Below are 5,842 nucleotides of genomic sequence, written 5' to 3'. Positions count from 1 at the left end.
ATTTAATGATGACTCTTGTTTCGTAACTCGCTTCCATAGTTCAATTCCCGATAATCTTACAATGTCATCTCGACAATTTGTCTTGCACCTTTCTTCTCAGGCATCCTGAGTGTGAGTTATCCTGACACCAATCAAATCTGAATCTCGGTCAGATATGATGGCTGGAACATATTCCCAAGAGTTACAACAATGGTTTTTATGTGACCCGGTAAGGTGATGTCGTGCTTAGCACACTTGGCCGGAGGCCCTATTGTTATAACTTCCTTTTTAGCAAGGTTAACCATTCTTCCATGAGGAAATTGTAAGACTTATCCTAAAAGTTATTCCTGATGGATCCTTTGTGTTTCCAAAGTCTGATCTTCACCTATTGGCCATGTCAATGCTATCTCGAAGCATGTCTATGGTACTCCGATCATCAACAAGAACATTGGGAGCGCAATGCTAACTATTCTTGATCAATTATCCAAACACCGTTGTATGGGTAAACCTCATAAATTCCTTGCCCCTTTGTCTAAATGGTTTAATACTTGGAGCCCTATCATGCTCTGCTTTTCCTTGGGGAGGATATACTCCCAACTCTTATTTGTAAACACATCTTCCTTTCTATTGGACTGTTTGATTTGATAATCATATTTTTCTTGTCCATTGGTTTGTTTAAACCTTTCTTGTGATCTATATGATATAATCAGAAATAAATCCTTATAAAACATCCCGATGTACAACCTTGTCAGTGAGACCCTGTTACTAATGTTGCTGACATTTCGGTATCACTGATGGACACGAACTTTGCCTATTGGCACGCCTCGAATTAACGAGAAGGAAAATGGTTCTCTTTGTCCCTCACACATGGTACTGATGTTGTTACCGACATAACTGACAGACTATCCTCTGACATACCTTGTTGTCGCGGCCAGTAAGATGTCACCATCCTCCCTACTATCGATCGACTTTCATGACAGTTCCACAGGATCGGAACCTGACTCTCCTATACAACCTTGATTCTGAAGTATCCTATGCCCTTGGTTTTGTGTGTTATCACGAGCCACCTTTCGAGATATGATCTATTCCCGATGCTCTGAACCCCTTTTCACACATTGTTCAGGTATCGATCAGATGTCCATTTGCTTGAAAACTTTTTATTGTACCTTCATACTTTGCTCTCGATGTTTCCTAAGTTTCAACTCGAGAGGTGCCTCTATGCCACGTTCACTCAGATAGCCCCCAGGTACCTATCTTGGTTGAGCTCCATCCTTCCTGAGTCTTCCCCCTTACTCCTCCCCTTAAATCTCGGGATGAGATTTCTTGTAGTGGAGGAGATTTGTAACACCCCCAGTGTCATGCTACAGTAACCCACTGTGATTAAGCTAATCATTTTAGTAAACAGTGCTTGATCACCTTTGATTCAAATATCCTTTGAAATTTCCACTTTCAAGTCAAACTCAATTTGCAAGCGAATTATGAAGTTGCACGAAAGTTGCTGCAAAGTAGTTCATCTTTGACCCAAAATTCCATAACATTTAATTTTTAAGGGAACCAACATCACCTCCAAGCCAAGATGGACTTTAGCGATTAGAACCGTGCTATTTCAGCATTTTTAAAATGCTATTTTATTTGTGAAAATTCCAATTGGTTTCAATTGTCCCTCAAACTATTTGTGGCAGTGCCAAATACTACAAAGAATTTAAGTGGTCTAGTCCCACCTTTTTCAAGGTATTTTGGTAGCCCAAAATTTTCCCTCTGTCTCTGTTTTAATAAAACAAAAAGAAAACATAAACCTAAAAGGAGAAAAGGTGAAAAGAAAAAAAAAAGACCCCCTGGGCCCCTTGGCCCAAAAGGCCAAGGCAGCCCAACTGGACCAACCGGTCCAACCCTTCCCCGGGTCGTCTCTCCCTCTCCTCCCCTGTACGACCGACCGGGAGGGGGCTCCCGCTCGTCCCCGCCGGACCCGGCACCGCGCCCCGTATGCCACCGACGGGAGGATTAGACCGCCCCCCTGGCGCCTCGATTTCCCCTAGATCTCGCCCACTCTCCTCTCACTTCCGCTCCCTTCTCCCTCTCGCACGAGCACTCGTGCACATCTGTCGCCGTGCCGATGCCATGGACGCGGCCACCGTGCTCTCCCTCGCCGGAGGCCACGTCAGGGAGAACCTTCGCCGTCCGCGAGATCGCCTGTGCCATTGGACTCGAGCACAGAGCCCTACATCGATGGGATCGGCTCCGCCTTCCACCTTCGGTCGTCATGGATCCCCGCCAAGGATCGTCGTCTTCAAGCCTTCTTCGAGCCCACTTCCCGACCCGTCGTCCTCACTGTGAGCTTCGCCGTTGCTTCTCCTCATGCCCCCTTCGTTTTACACGCTGTAGGCCGCCGCACATCGTCTTGCCCGGAGCTGCATTCGCCGTGCTTCCGGCCGCGTCTCGCTGCTGCCCGCGGCCCCTCTGTCTCGTGTAACTGCGCCCCGTGTGCCCCTGCACGTGCCCAACTGCACCTGGCCGCGACCCGCGCCGTCCGCGCCACGCCCCATCGTGCCCTCCTCACCTGGCCGGCCCCCCGCACAGCCAACCGCGACCGCTGTTGCCGTCGCCTGCCGCCACCGCGCGCGCCCGCGCAGCCCCGCCTGCTACCGCCCGTGCCTGCCTCCGCCCGACCGCGCCAGCCTCTGGCCGCGCCGTGCCCCACCCAGCGGCGCCCAGCCACGCGGCCGCCTGCTCGCTGCTCCCCGCGCTGATGCTCTGCTTGCTGCCGCACTTCTGCTGCTTCTTTCCTTGCCAACGCTGCTCTGTCTATACTACTACTAGCTACTGTAGCTGCTAGCTAGCTAGCTTTTCTAAATCTACGATGACTAACCCTCTTGACAACCCCTAAACTCCGGCAAAACAATTGTTAATAGGAATAAAAAAATACGAGAAGCTAGTATACAAGGTTCAAAACGTTCCATTGGACCAAATCCAAAAATTGCCTGGTTTAATTCCTATGAAAATGACAAAAGTCTATGTTCTATTAACTGGAAAAACTAAAAACAAATATACTGCCATAGCAACTTGAGAGCAGAAAATGAACAAGTTACAGGGACTTGGTGTGCCATCAAAGGGCATGGCCTTGTAGTGCTATTGCTGTAGACTAAAACACATATAGGAAGTGTCTTCATTAGAACTACATAACATTCGTTATAGCCTTTGGAAAACACCTAAGTGGTGTTAAAACTGAATAATTCTCAGACTTTAGCCAATTTTAGGAAATTCCATATTTTTTGTTAAAACTTTAGAAAATCATATAAAATAATCCGTAACTCGGATGAAAATATTTTCTATATGAAAGTTGCTCAGAAAAATCCAATGAATCCGAATATGCGGTCTGTTCATCTATCACATGCCCCTAGCATGCTGAACATGAAACTTTCCCCCTCCGGTCATCTGTCTGACATAGGTCCGGAACCGGGAAAACATTCCCGGTTGACTTCCCCCTTCGCCGGTATCGTGCAGCACCGCGTTAGAACACGTCTAGCTCTGCTTGTTATCCTGTTATGCACTTGCTTGCTATGTATTTACTGTTTCTCTCCCCCTCTTCTCTTCGGTAGACCCCGTGACGATGCTGATGCCCATGTGATTGATTACGTCACCGACGACCCCTCCTTCTCGTCTGAGCAACCAGGAAAGCCCCCCCTTTGATCATCCTGATATTGCCCATTCCATTCTCTCATGCTTGCATTAGATTTTGCTACTATAATTGTTTGCTCCTATTCTGATGCATAGCCTGCTTTTGTATCTGCTGTTGTACCTTACCTGCTTATCCTAAACTGCTTAGTATAGGTTGGTTAGTGATCCATCAGTGACCCCCACCTCGTCCTTGTTGCCCCCGCTTCATCATTGAAGACCCGATCAACGGGATTGAACACCAGGCCTCGACACCGCACATCACTTTCCCCTTTTGTTGCTCGACTCTACAGAGTTACCATCGAGTGCCGAGGGTGGGACCTCTTACATCACTCCTGATGAGATCTCTGTAGTGTGGCTATTCGGTCGTGGTCATCGAGGGTGATTTCCTCCTTAACCACTTTCAATACGGCTCTATCGTGCAACCCTTCAAGTGTGAACCCCGAGGGTGGATCCTCTTACGTTCACCTTGGTGATTACATCAGGTGGAATTCACCAAGGGTGATTCCTCAGGTTTTCCCCTTGGTGTTAGACACACAGTTACTATGGTTACTATAACTTTACACTGAACCATGTTACTAAAGACGGGTCGGCCCTGAGGGGTACCCGTGTGAGCTTAATAGCGAGTGATGTGGAGTCGGGTTGACCTGGAAGGTGCCCGCGAGATACTTACGAGGCTTGGCCGGGCATTCTTAGCCCTTGCCGCAAGTACTCGAGATGGGGCGACGGGGTCACATCTTTCATGAGTCTCTGCTCGTGACCGCACTACCAACACACTAACGGTTTGGATATTTGATCCGAGGGGCCTCTGGCCTGATAGCACTAACCATCACATGGGCATTGTATGGGCGTTCTACGTCGTATGCATCAACCGAAGCTTAATAGACGTCAGCGACTGAGCGGCACGCGCCGGGTTGGACTGTAAGCATTTGCCTTTTTGAAGGAGATAGCTAGGTCTGCTCATCGGCCGTGTTCGCAACGTGCAGGAGTTCCCGGGGCGATGGCCCATGACCCCTAGGGGCATAGGTTTAGTCCGGCGTGCTGACCTCTCTATTAAACCTAGATCGGGTTGCGGCGTATTGTTTGGCCGAGGCCGGACATGATCCAGGAAAGTGTGTCCGGCCGGAGTTAATCGAGCGTGGTGGGTAAGTTGGTGCACCCCTGCAGGGAAGAAAACATCTATCGATAGCCTGTCCGACGGTAACGGAAACTTGGAGTTGTATCCCGATTGATACAACTAGAACTGAATACTTGTGATGAGAAATGGATAGTATGGCTCTGGGATTGCTTTCTCGCAGGGAGTCGAGGAAGGATCTCTGGCCGAGGTTGATGATACTACTACTACTTTACTTTATGCTACTCTTATCTCTTCTGATGCTGCAAGATGCTTGGAGCTGCTTGAAGATTCTAGTCTTCGATAGGACTAGGCCTTCTCTCTATTCTGGCATTTCTGCAGCCCAGTCCACATATACAGCCTTCCTTTGATAATGTTGCATATGTAGTGTAGATCCTTGCTTGCGAGTACTTTGGATGAGTACTCACGGTTGCTTTGCTCCCTCTTTTCTCTCCTTTCCATTCTTTCCGGATGTCACAACCAGATGGTGGAGCTCAAGAGCCAGACGACACCACCGATGATTACTACTACTACCACGAGGGTGCTTACTACTACGTGGAGGCCGCCGACGACCAGGAGTAGTTAGGAGGCTCCCAGGCAGGAGGACTTGCCTTTTCGATCGTTGTTGCTTTTGTGCTGGCCTTCTTAAGGAAAACTTGTCTGACTTATGTCTGTACTCAGATATTGTTGCTTCCGTTGACTCTTGTGTATTCGAGCTTATGTATTCGAGCCCTCGAGGCCCCTGGCTTGTAATATAAAGCTTGTATTATTTTAATTTGTGTCTAGAGTTGTGTTGTGATATCTTCCCGTGAGTCCTTGATCTTGATCGTACACATTTGCGTGTATGATTAGTGTATGATTGAATCGAGGGCGTCACATTAGTTATAGTGTTGGCCGAAAACCTGGGTGTTGTTTAAGCTTATTTTTGCAAACAAGAACAAAAGAGTTCGTAAAAGTTTTTCTTTTTCACTTTCGGTTTACCAACTGAATTGCTTGAGGACAAGCAAAGGTTTAAGCGCGGGGGAGTTGATACGTCTTCGACGTATCTAATTTTCCTAACACTTTTCCTCTTGTTTT

The 5,842-nt window shown here is 47.9% G+C and overlaps 1 long non-coding RNA gene across 1 annotated transcript; it reads left to right on the top strand.

The window, feature by feature from the left end:
* The first annotated feature begins 1,820 nt into the window (after positions 1-1,820).
* On the top strand, positions 1,821-5,540 carry LOC147979842 (uncharacterized). The gene is made up of 2 exons (XR_015619027.1): positions 1,821-2,309; positions 5,250-5,540. It is a non-coding gene; the product is annotated as an uncharacterized LOC147979842 (long non-coding RNA).
* The last annotated feature ends 302 nt before the right edge of the window (positions 5,541-5,842 follow it).

Source organism: Triticum urartu, chromosome 3A (genome assembly GCF_056163025.1).
Source record: "Triticum urartu cultivar PI428250 chromosome 3A, HENAU_Tu73, whole genome shotgun sequence".
NCBI lineage: Eukaryota > Viridiplantae > Streptophyta > Magnoliopsida > Poales > Poaceae > Triticum > Triticum urartu.
This window is presented reverse-complemented; position numbering and strand designations above follow the sequence as displayed.